Here is a 24,486-nt window from a genome sequence, read left to right as displayed (position 1 = left end):
TTGCCATTATAAAATTTCTTACTTTTAAAATCTAAAGATTGCAAAGAAGCTATTTCAGAGAGCAAACAATAGAATATTTAGAAGAAGGAAGCAAACAGTTTGCTAAAATCATTTTGGGAAAAATAAAAGCCTTCAAGGATTTTGAAAAAGGCAAATGTGGAGCTTAAAGGAACTTTTACCAAATTTGAAAGGTAAACTGTGAGAATTCAAAAAATACCAGGCAAGGAGATTCCCCTTACTTTAGAAATCTATATATTTTAGGCATATTTTTCCATAACACTTTGTGATATTACATATCACAGTACTTTGTGTTGTCATTTACATGGGTGAAGTAAAGACTGGCAGCAATTCGACTGATTACTTTCAACTGAAAAACCACACAAGATGCTGACACAGAAAATCACCCCTTGATTTCTTGAGAGTTAAATTGCATCTGCAAACGATGTCAGGTTCCACTTGGAGTAAGCTCTGGTGTCTAGTGCATTTCTGCCACTGGTTATCTTTCTTTTTTGTTTCTTCAGATAAGATGTACTTGCATTCTAGCTGCTAATGAAAGAAGAAGATAATCCTGAAATGCTTAGTCACTTTTATACTTTTTAACTGATGCTGTGAAGAAGTGACAGAATCCTGTAGTTAACATGATTCAAAAGATAAGGGGGAGGAGAAGGTGGAGAAAGATTATATAAAATGGATTTATATTGCTTCTACAACTGAATTGTTTTCAGTATAATGTCACGCTCTTAGTGTGGGGGATTCAGCATGTGTCGTGATTCTGCAGATGTTCTGGCACACTACACGCAGCTGCACTATTTGTCATGGGCAAATTTAATAGCAAGATGCTTGTTACATGTTCCCCCTATTCTTACTTCACAAAAAGTGAAGTAAGAATTACTTTCCGAGGGGAAAGTAATCCACTACCTGGTAGCTTGCTTGCTTCCCTTCTTTATACAGCCTTTTAAAACACTTTAAAACAAATTTTGGAAACACCATCTTTTGTACTACATTCTGTAACACCTGCAATTACAGATCTGTTACTTTTGCTAGAATGATTTTGTTCTTTCTAATGGTTATATTGCTAATTAAGTAATTTTAAGTACTTGAAAAGGTCATATTGCTAACAGTGGTGGGGGGGTCTTCAAGAGCTTCATCCTTCGAAAGGGAGAATACTTTCTGGTAAGTACTGAATATCCTCTGTTCTCAGCAACTGCAGATGAAACTCAGAAGCACTCCATGCAGCAGTATGGCAGAGCCAAGTGCTGTCAGAAATTTTGCAGAGTCAAACTCAGAAGAGCTCTCCCACCCTTCTAATCTTAAAATCTTGTATTCTTTCCTCTAAGTGTTCTCTTTCCTAAACTTTGTTGGTCCAAGGCCAGTGTGTTAATCAGCTCTTCGGGACCATACCCTTGAGTTCCAGCTTCTTGCCAATGTATTCAGAAAGTAGAACAATATTTTGCAAAAAGAAAAAAATATTAAAAAAAGCAAATTTTTTTCTCTTGAAAAGCCTATAACGTGCTGAAACATGGGTTGTCTGGTTAGTGGCAAGGGAGGTAACTGAAGAACTGGCAGCGCAAGGAGAAATTTGGACTTCAGAAGAACGAACTGAAGTAGAAGTAGATCCAACTTAACCAAACAGGACAAAACTCAAGAAGACAGTACAGCTGTAGAACAAGTTAAGGGTGTTACACTATCAGCAAGTATATGAACAAAAAACAGATGTTATAAATGAAAATTTTCATGTAATTACTGTATCTCCTACAGTACAAGAAAGACATTAACCTACTGGTGCTACTCCAGTGGGAGCTGTAGCAGGGAGCGTGCTGGGAGAAGCTGAGGGCGCTGCAGTTCTTCAGCCTTGAAAAGGCCAGGAGGGCAGGAGGATTTGTTGCTGTCTGAAAATACTTCCCCGGAGGCTACAGAGAAGACAGAGCCAGGTTCTTCTTAGGGGTGCACAAGGACAGGAAAGAGGCAACTAGCAGAAGTCAGAGCAAGGGAAATTCTGACCAGGAATTAGGAAAAATTATTTACCTCATTCACCGTGAGGGTGGTGAAATATTGGCAGAGGGGCCCTAGGAGGTTGTGGCCCTCTCAAGGTGAGATCCCTCCAGATGAGGAGGTCTGTATGTCCTCTCCTTGAGAGTAACCACACTTAACAGATTACCTAGATATTAATATCTATACTTCTAACATTAAAGTATACATATATTTACAAGTATGGTTGAAACTGTGAGTGCTTATAAAACACACAAGAAAAGATAGATCAACAGAGTATATTTTTTTTTGCCATGGAAAAATCATGTTTTTAAAAGAAATATTTATGTACTATTGTATGGGAGGTATTTTAAAGCATCTTGAATTTTTCACATGGTGGAAACACTGCATATACATAAAATACGTAGTCATGTATCAAGTTGATGAGAAAGTTCTTGTTAGGAGGAAGCTGATCAGATAATTTTAGAAATGTATAACAAGTGTTTCTGTTATTAAAAATGTGCATCTGTGAACACAGGCTGTCAAAGAAAATGGAATATTCAGTGAGTCTTTTCAGAAGAAAGTCAGCAAATAGCATTGAAACATGCAATAGATATGTGAAGATATTAGTTTCCAGTCTTCAGATGATTGCTTAGCTCAAAAGTTAAACAGATGTGACTATGACATCTCTCATTCTGTTTCTAATCAATCTCTAAATATATATATGAGATCAAGCTGTGTTTGTGTACAGAGCCAATTTCAGAAATTGTTGTGAACTGCCTCGTGTAAAACCTATCTGATAGTGTCTGTGAGTGTGCTCGTGTGTGACGTGTCTTAGATTCAAACGTATTCTTAATTATCCTATACCTTTATGAGGTTACACAATGGTCTTCTGCAGGAATTTTTAACTTAGCACTACAACCTATAGCTCTCAATTTAATAACTACAGTATTCCTGCTGATTGTGCAAATTATATTGGCGATGAAAATCACTTTTTTTTAGCTGGCCTCCTGATGGCAATGAAGAAATACAAGTCAATCAGACCTTGAATTATTCTAATTCAAAAAAAGTTAGGAAAGTGTGAATGCTTCCAAGATCTACTGCTCAGTCATGATTCTGCAGTCATAGAAGGGTTTGCAAATCCTTGCTGAACTCTGCAATTCACAGACTAAAAGGGACTTTATAGCCCAGTAAACGTGATTTAGCCATTATTATTAAAAAGCAACAAGGTTTGTATTGACATGATAGTATATGGACCCAGAAATTCCCTGGGTTTGTCTGGGCCTAAATAGATTTTAATTTGGTTTAGTTGTGATAGCAATTGTTCAGCTGTGAGGCTCTCTTGACTAAATTTTAGTTTAACTCTAGTTTATGGTAATAACAAATGGTTATTCATTGTACACTGAAATGCCTACAGCTCTAGAGTCAGCTGTGGGAAAGAGTGCAGACGCAGATGACACAAATAAGTCATTTAATCCCAGTAAGCTGACAGTGTTAAGAAAACATAAAACTAAATCAGACACCAGACTGAGGAGAAAGACATCCCCTTCCCATGAGTATCATGCTCCTCCTGGTGATAATTCATTGTAGTACTCCCCCATTCCTTTTGAGAGATACCAAAGTGTCAGTCTTAAGACCCAAAGGAACACTGGAGGAATAAGCACAAAGCCAGAGAATAGGGAACTTTTTATGTAGCAATTTTACCCCTATTTTTAATGAGGTCTTCCACTATTCATTAAGTAATTTTGATTATTATACTGTTTAAAATAGTAATTGGACTACCAATAAATTCTTACATTCTTACATTTATATATTGTGCCTTTTGCCAATACCTTTTTGTAGGCTCCGAGTGTAATACCACATTATAACATTGCTAACATCTTTAAGGACCTGGAAGCTGAAACAAATACCATGAAGATCACTGAAGCTCACAAGCACTTTGGCCAGTTGCAGTCAACGCTGCTGTGCTCTATTTTCTCATGGACAAGCTGAATGAAATCAGTCCAGTGAATCAGCTTTCATTCAAGGTTACCACTCAGGAAGAGGTCAGTGTGTTTGCGTACTGCTGTTTTAATCTAGTTCTACCACTGGCTTACCACTTTCCCTCTGGTCACAGGCTGCATTTCACAAGGCAGCGCAGTGAGCAAAACCCTCTGATAACATGAGGCTCAGTGTAAAGATCCCAACTGCCTGCATGACACCCTCTGCTATCATTTACACTGGTCTGTTTGAAAGGGTAAAGCTTACTTTCCCAGCCCAGTTAGCTCTCCCAGTACAGCACAACCCCTGCATGGGCTCCCATTTACAGCTTTGCGTACGTACACCTGTACGTGTGGCCAGGCAGCCCACAGAGCAGTCCTTTGCCTTATGATTTTGAGGCCTCCCTTCTGTGCCTTCCTGCTTCACCACAGTAAGAGGGAATATGGACGAGTTCGTGTACTTCTGCTTGGGTCTCCTTGCTGTAGCTTGAGCTGTTCATGCTACCAACTGGCTCTGCCAGGCCACTGGAAAACTCCCTCCTCAGGCAAGAACATCAGCCTGAAATGCTTCCTACAAACCGTGTTTGCTCTGAGCCAGTCCAGGCTGCTTTCTCGTTAAGGACAGAAAAGCATGATGGCTTCACAGACATTGCTGTGGCCACAGAGGGGGGCACCTCTGCAGGGGCAGCCAGCTTTCTCACTCTCCACTTTCCATCCTCATCTCAAACACTGGGAAACGCATCTACTTTCAAAGTAGCTCTTCATGTCCCAAGTGCTGCTGCCACATGTATATATTCCTCTTAGAACGAGCTGAATGGAAAGAGTATTGTATAACGATCTCTCATTTAGCTTAAAATGTTATCTTTTCCTTCACTGCTTTTTGTCTGTGAGCAGTATGCTGAGTCTTGTGCAGCTGTGTTCTTGCTCTTATTTGGCATAGATCTCTTCTAAGTTTTGCACCCATACCAAGAGTTTCCTACTTCCCTTTGAAAAGAGCGAGAAATGGGTACAGAGCAGAGGAGCCCAAAGCCTATGTGGATGTGAGCCACAACTATGATGAAAATATTAACCTGATAAAAGAGGTTTCTTCAGCTTCTAGTGCATGTGCTGTGAGCCAGAAAGTAAAAATCACAAATGGAGAAGAGAAAGGGAAGACAGAGAAATTCAAATTCAGCTGCTGACCCTACTTGTTTTCAGAGCACAGAATATCTACGGTACTGAAACATAAATCAGCCAACCAGTGAATTCCTGTCCAGTCTCCTCAAGGTCATCTGGAAGTCACCTACAAGCATCTCACAAGAGGACATGCGCAATGGCTGACTTCAGCAAGGTGCCAAACACCCACTCTGGCTGAGGCTGGGATGCTCAGAATGCTCACCACCACGCATGGCTGGGCCCTGCCTTTATTTTTCTGATTGAGCTGTGTACACAAGACACAGTTCTGTCTAGAAAAAAACACTCTATATTAATTATTTAGAAATTAACAGGTGTTAAACCAATTGCCATTATCAGGCATGCCAACCTTTAGAACAGATCTAGCATTAAATCATGGATATCTATAGGGAATTCCCTTGGATCATTTGATCAAATTATGCTCTTAAAAGTACACTTCAAAAATGTCATCCTGGTGTAGGAGGAACAGAAAGAAAATAAGGCAATGAAATTAATGGAAATTTAGAGAAATGAAATGTTGTCTCATGTATTTTGACAATGTAGGCATCAGTAGGTTTGCCAGACAGATCAGCTTCAGATTTGACTTGAGCAAATTAAGCTAATCTAAAGCACAAGCTACTTGCTAGTCATTTTTCTGGGTTTTGCCTCTTGAACCATTTTACAAGTTTATTTACATTATAACAGCACTGGCCATGCTTCTCCCATGTTTGAGGTCATTCCCCAGCCTTTGGGAAGAAAGCTGGCACTTGACAACATGGCCAATTTCTGGCCACAGAGGTGTTTTAAGCAACAAGGTGGGCAGGCAGGAACAGCAAAAGGGGGAAAGCTGTGAGGATGAAGACTGCTAAAACAGTCAGGTATAGATAGCAAGAAGAAAGAGCCCTGAAATGCCTGAAGAGACATTTCTGACAGAGAAATCCCACTGCACCAATTGTTTAATTGTTACCCTGCTTTGCAAACAGCACTATGTAGGCACCTTTACTTTGCTGGCATCTGCTGCTGCACCCCATTTCTTTCAACAGTAAGACATCAGGCACAACTAGGCATAACTGAAGGATCCAGATGGTCTTTGGCACCTGCAGTGAGTTAGGAAGAAAAGATGTTTTCATTGTTTTTTCAGATCTTTGTCATGGTTTAGCCCCAGCCAGCAACTAAGCAGAGCACAGCCATTCACCCACTCCCCCATGGCAGGATGAAGGGAAGAGAATTGGAAGGGTAAAGGAGATAAACTCATGGGTTGAAATAACAGCAGTTTAATAACAACAACACCACCAATTAAAAAAAAAAAAAAAGGAGAGAAATAAAACCCAAGACAAAGCAATGCAAATAAAAAACAATTGCTTACCACCAACAAGCCAATGTCCACCCAGTCCATGAGCTGCAGTCCCCAAACCGCAATCTCCAGCCAACTTCCATCTCTAGTTTATACTGAGCATGACGCCTTATGCTACGGAATATCCCTTTGGTCAGTTGGGGTCAACTGTCCCAGCCGTGTTTCCTCTCAACATTTGTGCACCCCCAGCCTCCTCACTGGTGGGGTGGTGTGAGGAGCAGAAAAGGTCTTGACTCTGTGTGAGCACTGCTCACTAATAATTAAAACATCCCTGAATTATCAACACTGTTTCCAGCACAAATCCAAACCACAGCCCCATACTAGATGCTATGAAGAAATACCTCAGCCAAAGCCAGCATAATCTTAAACTGAATTTGCTGGACTGGGAGGTGTTTGGTGGTGTTGGGCTTTTTGCTTGTGAATGTGACAAATTTGAGTGAAGCCTAAGAACATTTTTACGGATTACTTCGAAACAGGCTTATACTTTATACTGTCTAGCCTCACACGACATGCTGTGACTTGATTTTGCATTATTATGATGATTTAATACAACACTGAGTAATAGAGATTGTAGTGAATTCAGGTTGGAGAATCTAAACATCAGTCCTCTTGTTTGATTTTCCTAAATCTCTTTCTGATCTAAGCACCTAAATATCCTCAGTCTGGTCATGATCCATACCTTGACCATATGGTCCTCTACCAGAGAACAGAATAATTCTAGGCCATTAAGGCACTTGCCCATATCCATTTCATCTGCAAGATCTTCAGAGGTGCAAACAAAACACTGGATGGGAAGATTTGCTAATGCTGATAGTACTTTAGATCACTGGATAATCTTTTTCCTGTGTTAGTTATTACTGAATGGAAATCAAATGCATGCATGTTAGAACTAGTAACAGATGGCACTTCTGTTCTGTGAGGAAGAAATAGGGGCAAAGGAGCAGCAAAGTTGAACCTCCCCCCTTCCCGGTCTTACCAGGATTCATTGTGTTGCCCTCCTGTTACAGTTGGCTGTGACTCTTTCTTGTTATAAAGAGATGTCAGAAGTTAGAGAGAGACAGATGATAACCTTAAATCCTTTACTGCATTTTACCAGGATTCTGAAAAATAAAAAAATAAAAGCCAGCTGAGGGAGTTGGAAAATGTCAGTGAGGCATTACACAAAGAACTTGATACATTTGTTGACCTTTCTTCTTCCTCCACCCTTCTCCTCTAAGATGGATTTAGTAGTAGTGAGTGCTTAGTGCTTTAAGTGCTTTCTTAAAAATAATTTAGATGCTATTGTCTGTCTGCCTGCTACTTGGAAAACATAGCTGTTTCAATGAGCCCCTGCTGAAACGGAAGAAAGAGGGTTTATTGAAATGCCTCCAAAAATGCACCAAAATTTCATTCTTTTCCTTGTCAGCTGAAACCCATCTTGTTCTTGCCTTTACAGTCTTTTGTTTTATTTTTTTAATTGTACCATTGTATTGAGGGGCTTTTCATTCTTTTCCGCTCTTTTACGAATGGCATGTGTGGTATTAAGAGCTGAAGGCAGAGATGAGAGGAGAAGTGTTTTGAACTGACTAATTTGCAGGCAAGAAATAAAGCTCTTGTAAGGTGGTCCCAGGGGTATCTTTGCCATGAACACTATTTGAAATGACATGTAATCTGGTACATTTCAAAGGCAAAACATTTCCTATTCTAAAGTATCTTCCTGAGCCAGGGTTGGTTTACCTGTTTCCAGAGAATAATAAACTCCATTGGGACCAAGGGAACTCCTTCTCTCCCCTCTCAAAATTCCTGTTCTTTTTCAAAGGGGCAATTGCAGCCAACAGTTTATTTCTGTCCTATCTTTTCCTGCTCTAGCGGCTCAGTGCTCCCTACTAATACATAGCTGAATGCACCTCTGGATTCACACAGCACATCCATGTACAAAGAGAGAAATAATGGTGTGGAGCTCTCTTGTTGTTTCTTTTAACAGTGGAAAATTTAGATCTGGTTCTAACAGACTTCTAAAATTTTAAGCATTTTGCCATATGGCAATTTCTTAAGAGAAACTGTTCCTCTTCTAGAGAAATCTGAGCTCAGCTGACCTTGGAATGCTGTATTAATACTCTTTCTCAGCACAATTTAGTGTTTCTAGCCTTGTTGACACACTAAAAGGCTTACACACAAAAGTCCACATTTAATTTGTCAAAGCAGACATTTCAAAAAAACCTTATGTTAAAACTTTGCCATATTTTGGTGAAAGCTTAGCTGGTCTTCTAAGCTGGCACACTTAATCATCATCTGTGAACGTATTCATATACTCTGAGGAATGTTTCTATATGTTCATGATTTAAGCTTATGATATCCAGAATCTGTATTGCATGGTTTTAAAAGATTTTAAAATACTTTAAATGGGAGATCTGGACCACAAGTAAAACCCAAAGCTTTAGAGAAAATAAACACTGATAAATATTACAAGCATTTTCTATTAATTTCACAGCTGTTCTATCCTAAAGCTTTTAGTTACAGAAAAACAAACTGATGCTTTGGGAACTCTCTGAACTTACACTGACTACTGTTTCAACGTTTACTTGATTTTCTCTCTAATTCTCCATGAAGAGAAATCAGGTATAGTGTGTCTATAATAATGATCCTACAAACAGAGGGTTTTTAAAATAAAATCTTCAGTTACATTGGTTTTCAAAATCCACATGCTTGTGCTCAAATGTGCTCTACACAGTATTTTTTCAAGTGTGGACAATGATGAATAAATTATGCTACTTGAATAGAGATACTGAAGGCCCCCGGAAAGGACAAGCAAAAAAGATGGAGTTGGAATGTCCAGAAAAGAGACATTTCTAAAAGAATGAAAAGCAAAAAGTTCTCTCCTGAAACCAATAATTATGTGAGACAGCAGACTGTCGGGGATGACTTGTGCTGTCAGTTTGCATTACAAGCCTCAGCCCTTTGAAGGACAGATTTTGCACTGTGAGTGACCCTAACGTGTGTTATACTTGGATCTCTACCAAATAGAAGTCATAATAAAATACTATGCCCCATAGAATAGGTCTTACACCTTAACTGTTGTTTTTCACAACAGTCTGTCAACTGTAATTCTTAATTTATGGGAACTTTGCCCAAATGTAACTTGGAACAAAATGTGTCCAGTGTTCACAAAAACTTCCAAAGAAGGTAGTGCTGTTCCCCAGTAGCGTTTATCTCCTGGATTGGTTCCTTATCGATTCTGAACCATTAGATTCCTCTGGACTATATATAGATGCTATTACTAACAATCATGAGAACACATAGCATTTACCATAAAAGAAATGTCTACCAAGTTAGTTAGCAATACCACTGGTTTTAGAAATTCTATCAAAACCAGAGAAATAAACAAGGCCTTTGTCACATGATAACACACAGATGGCATTACATCTCTAACACTTAGCATCTGAGGAAAGTTACAGCGCTTGACTCAGCTGCCTGGGTGACTGCTGGCTGCTTTCTGAAATCAGAGGTAGCTTGCCTGCTGTTCTGTATTTTACTAGTGCAAGTCATCAACCTAGCACAACTATACTTGAGTGATAGATTCGACCCTACTGAAAACCTGCTAACCCTCCTCTGACCAAACTACCTCCTAATGCCAATGTAAGGACTTCTGCTTAGCCCCTTTCATTGCCCTTGTGTAATATCACCTTTAATGAGACATTAATTTCCTTTTTTTTCTTTAGATAAATTTCTAACACATCTACTTCAGTGTGCATTGAAATATTTTTATAGGCAATATGTAGGGAATCCATTAGCAGGAATCAATTGTCTCACTTCTGCATTGCTTTTCAGACACAGGGGCATTTTGCTAATACGAAATACTTGGCCATAGAACAGTACAATATACTAGCTCAGCTGACTTATTGAAACTATATTTTTGAGGGCTTTTTTTTTTTCCTTTGGTGACTCATGTAATGTGGTGCCATTTAAACACTGTGTGTAGAACACATGCTTATTTGAACACTTCATTATTTGGCTCAAAGTAGTACAGTATATTGTTCTGTTTAGGGAACAAGTTTGAATTTACCATTGACTCCGGAGAACTTCACAATGTATTGTTGGGTCAAGGACAGGAAGCTGCAGCAGAAATAGCTATGGAAAAGGCATCAAAAGAAGGCCACTGGGTTACACTTCAAGTAAGTCAAAGCTCTTCATTACATCAGTGCTGCACTGCAGTGTTAAAAACTGAAGCTTTTCAAAATAGCATGTGCCTAGATGAAAGAGTACTAAATAGTGATTTAAAACTTCCTTTGTCTTTGCCACAAGGGAAGCACATAACTTCATCTGTATATGCAAGTATCACTGCATATCACATAAAATATGAATTGTGTGTAGGGAGTCAACTAACATATTTTCCCAAGCACACGGTATCTGATTTACTAATTTATTATCCATTAAAAAAAATCCTTTAGTAAATAAATGTGTAGCAAAAAGAATTGTTACGCTGTATAATCAGATGAATAGATACAAACAGGGAAGATTGCTGTCATTATGCAGTGTATTGTGCTAAACAGATGCACACGATTTTTTTCAAATATTGTGCAATATGAAACTGCTTCCTTATGTCTGGTTTTTCTTGTATCAATAAAATGTTTCAAATTTCAAATCAATAGCTCACTAGGAGGCCTATTTTTTCCTCCTTTCTCCCCCCTCTCCCTCCCCATCTCTGAATATTTATTTTGTAGTAAAGTGGTTGAACACATTAGAGAAATTACTGAAGAAAACCAGGGAAGGAAGTCAGCAGGGTGATCGGTTTTGAGTGTGAGGAACCTGCCACTTCCCCTAAAGCATATCTCATTCCCGAGTGGATTTGGGAAATCTCACATTAAAAAACCTGATAAACTACAACCAGTAATAATGCCTGATCACCATGCTGCACTGCATAAGTTTGACTAGGCAAGCAAAACACCACAGAAATAAAACTTTAAAAATGTGAGCATTGAACTTCTCCTTTTAAAGCCACTTGAAACGGTGAAGTCACTAAAAGCCTTTACAGGGTACGCAGTAATAAAGCAGGATGCATTTAATTTCTTAAAGATTTGTTCACATATCCTAGAATGACTGCACATCTAACAGCAAAAAGAAAAAAAAAATCAAACAAGAAACTACTTCTTTTCATTTTAAAGCATCACATACAGTTTCTAGTTAAGTACATGCCTGTGCACGTGGGAATGAAAAATTTGCAGTCACTACAGTTAATTACTGTAGTACAGAATAAGAATTTTTTTTGGTTTTGTCTAGCTTAGTTTGATTTATCTTGAAATGCGAAACCATGCGTTTTTGTGTCTCTGCAATATTTTTTACATATTCTGAGCATGTAGTGCACAGAATTAGGTCTTCAGCTGAGGTAAATCAGTGAGGTTCACTACACCAATTTATATTGCTAAGGGTTTGGTCCAAAACGTTTGCATAGTACATAAGAGGAAAGCATGGTTTTGACTGCTAGGTTATGATATTTTCCTCCATCCTTTTTAATCTTTGTTTTGGAAGGCTTTTAATTAAAACAATTTTTGTTACTGACTCTTAAAAGATACAAACATAGGTGTATATAGGTAATAATCATAAGCTATGATCAAAGATATGGTCAAAGAAATCAAGTATCTCTTTGGAATACGTATCTGTACTAAAGAAAGAGCATCAACCTGAATGCTAAGAAACTCTCCAATTACAAAAAAAAAAAAAAATTGCTTTTCGACAGTATATTCTAAAAAACCTCTGTGAAAATTATAAAGGCTTTTCGTCTTTTCCTCTTGTTTAGAATAACCTCTTCCAGCAATAAAGATGGGAAGAACGGCCAGCCACCCGCGCAGCGGAGGGAATGTCACCCAAAGTGCTGACAGACATACGCACAAAGAAAGCCGCGGCTGCAGCCACGGCGACCACACGTTTGTCGCCAACTTCTGCAGGCGGCAGTGGCTCCGCCGGCCCCGCAGCCCGCCGGCCCCGCCGAGGGCCCGGCCCCTCGGCCCGCGGGGCGCCGCCTTCCCCGCGCCCGCCCAGGTGCGCTCGGGGTGCCGGACCGTCCCCCCCCGGCCGGCGGCTCTGCCCGAGAGGTCGTCACCTCCTCGCTCCCCGCGGTACCTGCCGGGCGCCCCAGGCAGCCGCCCGTGCCCGTGCCTCTGCCCGTGCCCTGCCCCGTGGCGCGGCGGGCCAGGGCCAGGGCCGGGGCCGGGGCCGGGGCCGGGACGCGTCCGGGTCAGCGGCGGCGCGTTCCCGGAGCCAGAGCGCCCCCTGCCGGCGGCCGCTCCGGCGGTGCCGCGGGCCGTGGGAGGCGCGGGCGGGGGAGCGTGGCTGTGGCTGTGGCTGTGGCTGTGGCTGTGGCTGTGGCTGTGGCTGTGGCTGTGGCTGTGCCCGGCCCCGGGGGAGGGAGCACCCGGGGAGAGCGTGTACCCCCCGGGCCTGACCCTGGGCAGCGCTGCGGGGGTGTGACGGCAGCCCCGACCTCCAGGGGAGGTTTCCCTCTCGCAAACGCTCGTGTTAACGCTGGAGTGGGGGCGTACGGGATTCCCCAGGCAGGGCCGCACCCCCGGCACCCCGCTGCCAACACCCAGGTGCCGGCGGGAGAGCTTGTAGCCCGCCCCCGGCCCGGAGCCTCCCGCCCGGGCGCCTGCCTGTGTGAGCCCGGTCGTTTCCAGCGCAGGAGCCAGCGCAGATGGATCAGTTTCAGCAAACCCGAGGCGCATCCCGCACTTCCTCCCGCAGTTTCCACCGGGGGGACAGGGGTGTGACATGAGCAGGAGCCAGCCCCGCAGAGGTCACAGCCCTGCGGGGCTCGGGCGACCCGGCCGACCGCAACCCCGGGATCGGCCCGCCGAGCCGGGGTTTGTGCCTGGAGGAAGCAAACACGGGCATGAACGGGCACGCTCTGCTACTCATTTAAATGGCCACAAGCACACGGCTCTTCCTGAGGAATTACATTTTAAACAGACTTGGCCGTTTAATAAACCAGCCCCTGGCTCCCTGCAGCGGTGACCTCTGATCCCTTAGCAATGCAATGATTCCTTGCAGTGCTGTGCCCGCAGGGCTGGGGCCGAGCGGCGATAATGACCGAGGGGCCGTGGGCGACAAAACTATTCGGTAAGAGGGAGGCAGAAAAGCCCTCTCCCTTCCACCTCTGTGGGGCATTTGGTGATTATCGCCGCCTGTGGCGGTGGCCATGCCTGGCGGACGGAGGGGACCCTCACTGAACTCGGGGTTTGTCAGATGGTGATGGTGGCAGGTAGCAGGACAGCCCCTTCCCAGCCCATGCACGCCAAGGGCGACTGACAAGGAGTGGCTCACAGCCCCTATCCTCACTTAACACATTGGCCATCTCACCTCCTCCTCCTCCCCCGCAGCCCCGAGCAAGGCAGGTGTAGGAAGCTCCCAGCGCCACATCCGCACCCTGTCCCTGAGATAGAGGCGCGCCGAAGAAGGAGGCGGGAGTGCATCAGGCCCTGTGCACACAAGGCAGCAAGCCTTGGGCTCCCATCTCTCTCCTCCCCAGGCGCCGGTGCCCCCAGCTCACCTGCAAGCCTCGCACCATCCAGCCGTGGCTCTCCTTCCCCGGCTGCCAGGAGTCTCCCGCTGCGAGGAGGAAGGAGAAGCATCAGAGGAGACATGGGGAACGAAAGGACGAGATCAGAAAAAGGAATAAAAGAAGGAAATGTAGCGAACACTAAAAACAAGAGGAGGAATTTTCCCGGGGGGGACAGGGAAGTGCCACTTACACGAGCTTTTTTTCCCCTACAATGTCTGCAAAAATTCTGACAATGCATGTGCTCGTTTTCCCTTTCCCATCCCACACAAACCTGTTGTTGTTTTACTTTCATTATTTCACTTTGTTGCATCAGAAATGCTGAATCATAAAACGGGGGTTAGTGAAAATGGTATTTATCTTTAAAGGAATAAGCCCCACATTATTTTAAAGATCCCCACGCTACTGCTGTTATTATTATTATTATCATCATCGTGCATCTTGGCAGGTTGAAAGGTATCTCAGAACAGTAAGAATTCAGCAGTAATTTAACATCCCACAGAAGTACTTTAAAAGCATCAAATAGCATTTTGAATTTTAAGTCAGTACAAGTGTAAATAAATGGATGTACTCCCACATGTCTGTTGTTTTTAAACTTGTGGTGATACTAAAATATTTGCCTAACAGCTTTGAGTCGCAGCAGAATTTCAGCTCATATATACAAATGCGTGTGATATTGAATTAAAGCATTTGTCATTCTTTTTCCATAAAAGACACAATTTGGTTCTCAGCAAACCATTTGAAATAGAAATTATGGTGATGATACCACAGCTCCATTTTATTTTATGGTACTCTATTGATTTTCAAATAGACAATACATGTATTTTTGTAATGGTCTAAAAGAAGATATTCTGCCTTTTTATTTTACAGTCCTTATGCTATTACTCGCTTTCATTTCAATAAAGGATGGCATTTTTCAGAGATGCTACCATAAATTGCTTCATTTAATAAGTTGCTACACAGAATAATAATGTTACACCAGAGAGCAGCACTTTGTAATTTGGAAGAAATAATATTTTTCTTTTAAAATATTTCTGTCTCTTTATTTTTTAAATTAAAATTATCTTTTTGCTGTTTTCTTTCAGAAGGATAATCTGATTATTAGAAAATTCTTTTTTCTTTTTCTTGCAAGCATTGGAACTTGGATGTGACATAAAGAGGCTAATTAAAATGGGGAACAAATTAGATTAATTTCCACGGATATAAAAGTGATATAAAAGTCTTGTTCTCAACAGTGACTCCATAATAGAACAATTTCATTTATGCCTAAGCAGGTCCTTATTCTGTCTAGTGAGGATTGCCACCAGTGTCTTACTGACAAGGTTTTTATTATTTCTTTGACAGTTTGATAGTAAGTCAGTGCTTGCTTCTGGGTTTTCAGTCTCTTCAAACCTGGATTATGAAGGCTACTATAAAAATATGGATAAAATGCTACCTCCCCAGAGCCCCATCCGTTATGGCCTGCACCCCAATGTGGAGATTGCTTTTGTAATAACTGCAAACAACATGCTCTATATGCTATTAGAGCTGCAATTCAAATACTCAGTCACTGGGAAAGGAGTCTCCCAAGCTGTGGAAGACAAGGTCAGTCAAAACATAGAGCAGGCTGCAAATTTGTCACAAGATGGTGTGATGTCAGTGGTTTTATGTTTAGGGGCTTTTTTCTCTCCCGTGGCCTTTTTTCTCTCTAATTCAATAGAATTAGACATTTTCATACCCGTTTTTTACAGGGATTCAATCTGAAATTTGCAATGAGGGATCTCTAGTATACGTGAGCCATAACTATATGCATTATTTTGCACCACAAAGAAAAAAGATCTTGCTAGACTGTTACAATATATTAATAGTGTTAGGCCATTTAGGATCCTTTGTCAGGTTGCAAAATGCCATTATTTCCAAACTATAAGGCAGAATTTGCTTTTCTTCCTAACAGCATGGCCCTGCACAAGTCTTCCGCTCCTTCTCTATTTCACAGGATAAATGCTCCACATCCTTCATACTGTGACATGAAGGCAGTAGAAGTGCTTTCACTACATAAAGATACACGATGTTTATAATTTCCTTTACATTTGTGCAGAAGTGGATACACAAGACACTTGCCTCATGCAATGTGGTATCTCTTGAGGATGAAGGCAGAGCTAGATGACATAGAGAAAAAAAAATCTTTCAGAAGAAAGTGAGATCAGCTATTTAATCCAAACACCAGAAGAATGCTACTCACATAAGCTGATTTGTTTTCCAGAATATGAGACTGGATCTGCTCATATATGAGGTAAGGCATTCTCTTCAAGAACTTAATTTAGGTTTGAAGATATGTGTGCTTTGCTTTACTAATCTCAGGGGATGCATGGGTTTAAACAGCATGAGTGTAGATGCCTGTAACAGGCATTGTGAGTGATACTTGGTGAGCTTATTTCTGATTTCATTGATTAAAAAGTTGTGCTTTCATAAGCTGCCTACTCCAAACATATAACTCATCTCCATATATCAAATGATTTGTTTTAATTTGTGTGAAAAAAATTATCATGAAACTACTCAGAAAACTAAAATCCTCTATTTCTCTGCGTGCTAGGAAGCAAAATGCAAAGCCCTTGATTATGGTCTGACTCCTGTTCCAGTGCAGACATGGAGGTAAGGTTGGGACATTCTTCTTTTCTGCCATTGCAGAAATTTGGCTCTTCTGTTTACAACTGCTAGTTTCGGTGTGTGTTCACATGTGCTTTGGGCAATCCATAGGAGAGAAGGGAGCTGTTTGATGCTTTAGAGACCCTCTGGTGCTGAAAACAAACTCCGCTTCATATAGATCCCCGCCGGATAAGGCACACAATCCACATTGTGTTAAATGCCATCAGTATGTGGCATTTGGCTGTCATTTGGAGATCGCCATTAACTGCAGGTAAAGGTGCAGTATCAGTAACACCCAAGTCCTGATCTCACTGTGCATGTATTGAGTGCGATGAACGAGGTAAGAGGGACGTGGGGAACTCATTGCATATCTTTGACAGTTTTTGGTAATAGTATATCTCTCAACGTCAACGAAGTGCTGAGTAGCAACATGTAACATTCTTAACCAGAGACAGCCAAATTTTCATAATATCTAGAAATCTCAAACAGTGATGCACTACCATTTAATATATGCTCAACCATGGAATTGGGCAACCAAGTAGCTTGCTAGCATTTTACACAGACAGTTGTGGTATATGCATGCAGCGCTCTAGTTAATGTATACCACACCAAAACTAGGTACTGAAAATCTAATTCATAGGGCTAGTATTTTTAAGGGACCTCCTTTTTCACCACCTGAAAAATTACCTTTCTTTCGATCTTTAATTCAGAGTAACAAAACATGGGCATTCAAATAGCCATTAGTGCAAGCAAGCCAGCAGAATAGTAGCTTGATTGCATGTACAATTTTCTGTGGGATATCTGAAAGCAAGTTAGTAATTTGGCCCTTTATCATTTTCTCCCTGTACATATGCGTAGGTGGGTGCTTCCATGCGTACGTATATGAATTACTATATCATATAATTACTTAATGCAATTAGAGTGATTCTAAGAAATACAGAAACCCCAGAACCTACACTCTTGTTTTTCTAACTGTTTCCCCTTTTTAAAAAATAAATTACTCACCCCAGTTGCAAGAGCCAAAATATTCTTTACACTTGATGATTTAGCTACCTTATGTGTTTTTACTGGGGAAAAAAAAGCCCTCTATCATTTATCATGTCATCTTATCACAGTCTCTTTGTGAGACGCAAATAGCACACTAATGTTTTCTTTTGTTAGGGTGAGTTGGCAATCTCCTCAGAGATGGAGCAACTACAGACAGCTCTTTTTTTTGATAATCTTCCTGACACTTGGATGAGACTGGCTTATCCATCAACATACAGTTGCTCAGTGGTAAGTTGCATGCCAACAGTCATTCAGTATGGATGGCACTTCATGTCCATCATAAAAAAACAGAATTCAAACTAAAGAATTTTTTTGGCAAATATCTTACCTTCTTGTGTAACTCAGAATAGCTTTTTATCATAAACTGATATTACCAGTGTTATGAAAAGCAGAAAGAGCCTTGCATTTACCTTGCCAATTACTGCAGGCTTTGAAAGATTTCTCTAGAATTTGCATTCCCACTCCTTCCTTGCTTGCTTTTGTCTCGAGCTGCGTGCGTTTATCAAATAGATTTGACAAGTGCTATAGTACATAGTATCTCCTACTAAGAAGACCAAGCTTGGTTTCTTGTGTCTTTTGGGATCAGAATTTGTAACAATAGAACGGTACTGCTCTAAGCTCAAGGGTGAAATGGTCATCAGAAGAAGTAGCAATTAACAAAGCAGCTTGCATTAAGAACATAGAAAAGTTTCAGAGCAAGCAGTGGGGCCATCATTTTTCTGTTCATCTTAATTGAACGTATCTTAAGATGTGTCCCTCTACCTAGTCTACACAACTGTTTTGTAATACCAAAAATGAAACCGTAAACAAGAAGTGAAAGCCATCCAATGCTGGCAGATTATTTACTTGCTGGCACATATTCAACTCTCCACAGGAGCCTCCTGAGTAAGGCAAAGAGCCACTGACTGATGGAGTGAACGAGGACTGGAGAGCTGACCAAAGGACAGGAAAGCTCTGCCAAGCACAAAGACAGGTAGCACTAGAAGGCAAAACAAGCCCACTCTTCTGAGATCAGTACAGACTTCTGAGAGATCAAAAGTGGAAGAAGAAATCTTGTTCATCAGAAGACACATTGAGAAGAGCATCAGAGGTACATTGTAGTGAAGATCAATCATAGCTTTACAGAATTAAATGCTCTTTTAGCTTCCCTTGATGGAAAACTAAACCACCATAGAGATACTGTGATGTCTGTGATAAATATATGTCCTGAAGACAGAAGCGTTGCCTAGGGGATATAATGCAGTAATGCTAAATTACAAGCTGTTTTCCTGAAGGACGACACAGCTGCTTTCTTTAAAAAAATGTATGGGGGAATCAAGCTGGACCTTATACTCATGTTTGGACAAAAGAGGGTAGAAGTACCCACTGATTATATAAAAGCTGTCTTGTAGAACTAGTAGGATTTAAGGTGACAGGTTATCTTTTACCATCAGGTGCAAAATGCAGTGAGTCACCAGGGAGCAAAATCATTGCTGTGACGCTGTGCTATGCAGCTGGGCTCCAAAACAGCCTCTCTGCTGGAATAGAGCATGTATGGGGATGGACTGCAGAACAGGTGAAAGGGAGGTCTGCCATGAGCACCAGAGAGGTTATGCATGAACATGACTAGTGGTCAGCTTTGCCTGGCCATCAGTCCCTTGGGTTTGGGGAGATGAAGAAAAAACACAAAAACCAGACTGAAAACAAAACTTGAATCATTGTCTTGTCTAAAACCCCACAGTAATTGTTGTCTGGAGCAGGAGCCATGAGCTTCCTTCAGGGAAGAACATCCTCTCTATACCACTCTGTTATGCACGCTGCAAAGCACAAGAAGGCCTCAGTCATCATGATAGTTTTATCCTCCCCGTTTTTAAACCCCTCCATCTCATATACCTACCTGACGTGCCTATCTGAGCCATCAGAAAAAAAATCTTTTATTTCTAATCAGTTGCCATTTCAAAGTAAGGTGGGACAGGGTGAGGAGGTAAATGGAAAAAATCTGAATACGTGCACAGTTTAAGTATCTTGGGCTCAGCAAATGTGTCATAAACAGCAAACACAAGTGATTAAATGACAGAGATTATGTCAGATCACCTAATAATCTCAGATCTTCAGTTTATCTTCAGGATCCTTTTCCATGTCTCTGAAATGAACATGAATTCTGTTAATGCTTCCCTTTTATAAAGTCATCCTATATGTCACCCAGTGTTTCATGTTTCTATGGAGGAGTCGCCTCTTGCCCCTGAGCCAGCAGTCTCCTGTCTCTGGCTTAGAGACAGTCAACTATCCCCAAGGCAGGTATGTCTAGCATTTCTTAACAGCAGCTTGTTAGGAAGCAAGAAGCAATACCAAATACTGCCAAAAAAAAAAAAAAAAGACCTCAGCGAGAAAGGTGGGAATGTGATGCCAGCAATGTTAAATGGGGTAAAAGGAAAAAAAACAAGTTGATAAGTTGATGCTTTGTTTTTCAAGCCATAGAAATTCAGAGAAAAATCCAACAGATAGGGAAATAGAGTGTGGATGGAAGAGAAATATTGGAAACTTGTGTCACAGGTCATCCAGCTTTCTGGAAATCCACAAAAGACCAACAGTGGGATGCCTTAACAGAGGCAAAAATGTTTGGGTTCTGGGCTGTGACTGCATTGACAGGCAATAGCTGGAGCAGGCTGAGGTGACAGCAGCAGTAAATGAGGATTTGAAAGGAGACATTACATGTAGACGGGATGAAGTGCAGGGGCATATGAGGAGTGGAGGGTGGCAGGAAGGGGGGGCAGGAAACCACAAAATGTACGAGCTGCCAGAAGAGGGGATGTTCATTCCCTCTTTGGAAGATATTCATGATAGACAGATACAGGCTAAGAAACTATTCCCTGAAAACTCAGGGTTATGGCACTGACTCCCTTGCAGGCTAGAAAAATACATGCTTGAAAGGAAAAGGCCTTCAGGGTAGGAGTGTTTGTTATTTGGGGTTTTAAACTGACAGAATCTGCTGCTGACTTGTAAGGTGGGGAGGTATTAACTCCTGAGAAGGAGGAACAAAAGGCAGGGATTGCAATCCTGTAAGAAAAGACAAGGAGCATTGCAAGTAGAGGTGGGCTGGTCCAGAGGGGGGGGTTAAGGATATTCATCGAGTGCTTTGAGATGAAACATGCTGTGTGTTCGCAAAGGTGTCTGTCAGTCAAGTGGGGGAGCAACATTATGACAACCTCTCTTCTAGGAGCAGCAAAGACCAAGATTTTTTCCCTGCAAAGCCAGCCAAGAAATTACTGAAATGGCTGTTTTAACAGTCAAAGCTAACAGGGAGAGAACAAAAGAACTCCAGATGCACGTACACACACATCCATCCATCCATCTATCCATGTCCTCCTATGGCCTCCGATGAGCCAACTTCCACTTAAAGAAAGTCTCTTGCGTTGGTGAGAAAACAGGCAGCAAATTATTTTGCTGCTGTAAAACTTAAAATTATCTAGGTTTCAGGGACAAGTGTGAAATGGGTGTAACTTGCATGAAAATTTCTGAGAGCACTGTTAAGTCTAATGCACAGGGAATAGCAGAAAAGAGGTTAGATTTCTTTTGAGGGAGCCACTCTCGTTTCCTAAATACTGACTTGCTGTCTTACTTGCTACCTCTCAAAGCACAGCTGCTGCTGTGGCTCCTTGAGATAGACAGACAGGTTCCAGAGGGGCTGATCTGAAAGCCCACAAGCACACAATATTGCTGCACTTGCTGTTATTCATTTGTCAGTATTTAATAACAAATACAAATGCAGAGCTGTGCTGAAATCAAAAAAAGATACTTCATTTGGAAAAAACTTTTAATATGAGGAAGTTGCTTGTTAAACAGAGAGGAATTTGTTGTTCAGCTGCACTCAAAACACAAGAAAAGAAAAAAAAACAATAATGTGTGCCAGGGCAAAAGTACCACTGTCTTGGCAAGAAAAAGAAACATTTGCAAGCTCCTTTCAAACAATGGGGAAGAAAATGAACTAGAAAAACTGCCTGATGGGCTGCTGAGAAGAATCTTCCTCCACCCACTACACCCACTGATTTTTGTGTTTTCTTATATCCAGATAAGATAGACAAATGGTACAACAAATAATATCTGACACACAAGTGTACCTACATGGTATCAAGAACAGAATTTAGAGTGGGTTGAACTCCTTGAATTCAACGGCAATCAGATAAGCAGCAAAAATTTAATCAACTACCACTATTCCTTTCCATCAGAAGATACTGAAAACTCTGTGAGCTTTTTCACACAGTTACTATCCCAGTACAGGCTGATACAAACTGAAAAAACCCAATACAAAACACCAAAACCAAACCAAGCCCTGAATTCCAGGTTGAAGATCAAGGTGAGAAGAAACCTTAAGTCAGGCTGTCAAACACCTGAAGTAACAAGTTTTCCAGTGTTTACTCTGGTCATTTTCCCCGTAGTTGATAACTTTAATAAATTACCCCTAATCCTTCATCAGAAGTCTGCCCTTCTTCAGTTTTATCCCAAGTTCCTAGTCGGCAGCTTCTCAAATTGCCCTTAACATTTTGGAGCTATTGTCACATATTGCAGATGAGGGTCAGAATTCCCTATTGTCAAGCTATTACTTTGTATTTCCTTTTAATCCTTCTCCTACACAAAATAAATATCTAAATATTGCCTGTATCAAAGTAAATATTTTAAAACATACATACTTAACTTGGAGCAGGTGGGAGGGGTGGGCTGCAGTTGTTTGCGCCCTAGGAGCTTCACTTTACTGGATCCTTCCTAGCGTGACAGGTGCCAGGTGTGAGCTCACACACAGTATTCCAGGTACAAAGTGCATCTAGGTCCTTCACAGCGCCTGTGATTCCTGACCTTCTACACCCAGTTTGCTTCTAAACAATCTGAAAGCAAGAACACTCTTTTCAAACCCTCAATGTTCCAGCATTTGCTAAGCAGTACGCATTCTATTCGTGAACGCTTTCACTGCAGGTTAAAATTCTCAGATGCAGATGATACAATGCACTAAGAAGTATTGGCTGGGGAAAAAAACCCTGTCATACATAGCAGGACTACTGATAATGTGCAGTGTATTACACTACAGCAAAAATGACTAATATCAAAGCTAAACAGGAATGATTTGTATGGTTGAGACAAGTAGAATAAAACATGTATTTTAACTAAATCAGTTTTTAGGAACACCAGGCACAGGTTAATCCTTTATAAATATGTTCACAGAGCACATTAGACACCAGCCCGCCTACACAAAATGAATGCAGCACACACTCTGATGTATTACAGAGGCAGGATAAATGAGGGAACTCTTCTGTGTTTGATCTGGTTCTGCTCTGTAATTCAGAGATACTGGAGATGGGTGGTGAGTTTCTCATTGATCCCAAAAGAACCAATAATCTTGAATCCTGTGAAATGTAAGCTTTGTAGAGGATTGGAGGCTATGCACGTAGGACATTGTAGCTTTAGGGGCATATTCTCTTCTCATGAATGTGTGTAACTGGCTTTCACAAGAGTCATACATATCCTGGGGAAACTAGACTCTGTAGCTTAACAATACTGAAAATACATACCTAGCTCCACAGGCACTTATATCGCTCTCATGGTTATATCTGCATCCAGTTATAAAGGATAGATTTCTAGCAGATAATAAATGAACCTGCAAATGAATGTCTTCAGAATTTTGAAACAATGCTAAATTTGACACACATCAGCATTTAAAAATGCAGCGGAATGCAGCCAGAACATCAATCCAAGATATTTTAGATAGAAACCATGGGGCTAGCACATAGATGTGGGAATAATCAATTCAATTCCCCCCCGCCCCCCCATTCTTTCCAGCTTTTTAAACCACTTACACCAGTCCTTGCTTCTCTGAACTGTATTTTGCATATGGTGGAGGTGTTAATGCACAGTTACTGCACAACAGGGTTGTGAATTTTAGCTAATGAAAGCTTTTAAAGGCACAATGAAATGCTCAGATGAAAGGCAACAAAGAAGTGCAAAGTATTATTACAGCGTAGCCTAAGTTTTACTGAGAGCATTCTTAGACACGATGGACACAGCATAAATATGTATTATGGATGATAACCTCCCTGTAAAGGCTAATTCCCACCCCTGAGGCTGCCAGAGGCAAGGGATGGTGGTCTTATAAGACTTAATAAAGTCTCATAACGTTTTCATCCTGTTCCTACCCCCAGGAGCTGGAGGAGGACCCCTGTATACATCTGAACCCTTAACGATTTGCATGTCCATCCCGGCATATTGTGGGCACAATTAGATCACAAGGACTGCAGACTAAGATGGTTCAGTGAACATTTAAAGGCAGAGGCAAATTTAGGAAGGAGAGCAAATGCTGTAGTGCCAGTTACAGCAGTTTGGCATACAGTAAGTTTACAGTGTTTGCAAGCAAAGGGAGAGAAATCTGCTTGTCATTTTCTGTGATAATTTTTGCTAAAATCCAAGTAATTGTGCATGATAACAAAAAGGAACAATTAACACAGTTTGTACTTTGCAAAGGTGAGAAAGGGATAGCTGTCAACAGGATGTGGATGAAAGCACCAGTAACTCATTTGGAAAAGATCTAGCACCAGAATAAATGTACAACAGCTTACCAGGCTGAGAGAGGACAGGATCTGCTGGTCTGAACGATGGTTTGATCTGTTACGATGGGAGTGAAGTCTTCAGTTTGAAAAATATTATTCTGCTTCCTGGGTCTGCAAAAGGTAACACTGTTGTAAAGACTGCATTCCTCTGATCAGCTGCCCTGTTACACTGATCATAGTCTATGTGATCTGTAGTCCCCTTCCTTTTCTGCCTCTGTTTAAATAAAAGATTGCAGCTTCATTTCAGTTATTATTTGC

At 41.3% G+C, this 24,486-nt stretch overlaps 2 long non-coding RNA genes across 8 annotated transcripts in view; one reads left to right on the top strand and one right to left on the bottom strand.

Moving 5' to 3' along the window:
* Positions 1-235: 235 nt before the first annotated feature.
* The window catches only part of LOC113994497, a 24,521-nt gene continuing 270 nt past the window's right edge, over positions 236-24,486 (bottom strand). The window contains exons 2-7 of one of the 6 annotated variants that reach the window (XR_005566015.1): positions 24,238-24,339; positions 22,324-22,515; positions 13,976-14,034; positions 10,496-10,560; positions 7,430-7,553; positions 236-6,567 (exon numbers count right to left, since the gene is read on the bottom strand). This is a non-coding gene — a long non-coding RNA (uncharacterized LOC113994497). Of the gene's footprint in view, positions 6,568-7,429; positions 7,554-10,495; positions 10,561-12,318; positions 12,464-12,549; positions 12,642-13,975; positions 14,035-22,323; positions 22,516-24,237; positions 24,340-24,486 lie in introns of those variants that run through there. The other 5 variants (XR_005566016.1, XR_005566017.1, XR_005566019.1 and 2 more) reach the window with 5 other exon arrangements.
* The window catches only part of LOC113994498, a 14,086-nt gene continuing 13,399 nt past the window's right edge, over positions 23,800-24,486 (top strand). For both annotated transcript variants that reach the window (XR_005566020.1, XR_003543105.2), the window contains exon 1: positions 23,800-24,348. This is a non-coding gene — a long non-coding RNA (uncharacterized LOC113994498). The remainder of the gene's footprint in view (positions 24,349-24,486) is intronic.

This window comes from Pipra filicauda, unplaced genomic scaffold, assembly GCF_003945595.2.
Source record: "Pipra filicauda isolate LSUMZ 115617 unplaced genomic scaffold, ASM394559v2 scaffold5_size6683894_pilon, whole genome shotgun sequence".
In the NCBI taxonomy this organism is placed as follows: Eukaryota; Metazoa; Chordata; class Aves; order Passeriformes; family Pipridae; genus Pipra; species Pipra filicauda.
This window is presented reverse-complemented; position numbering and strand designations above follow the sequence as displayed.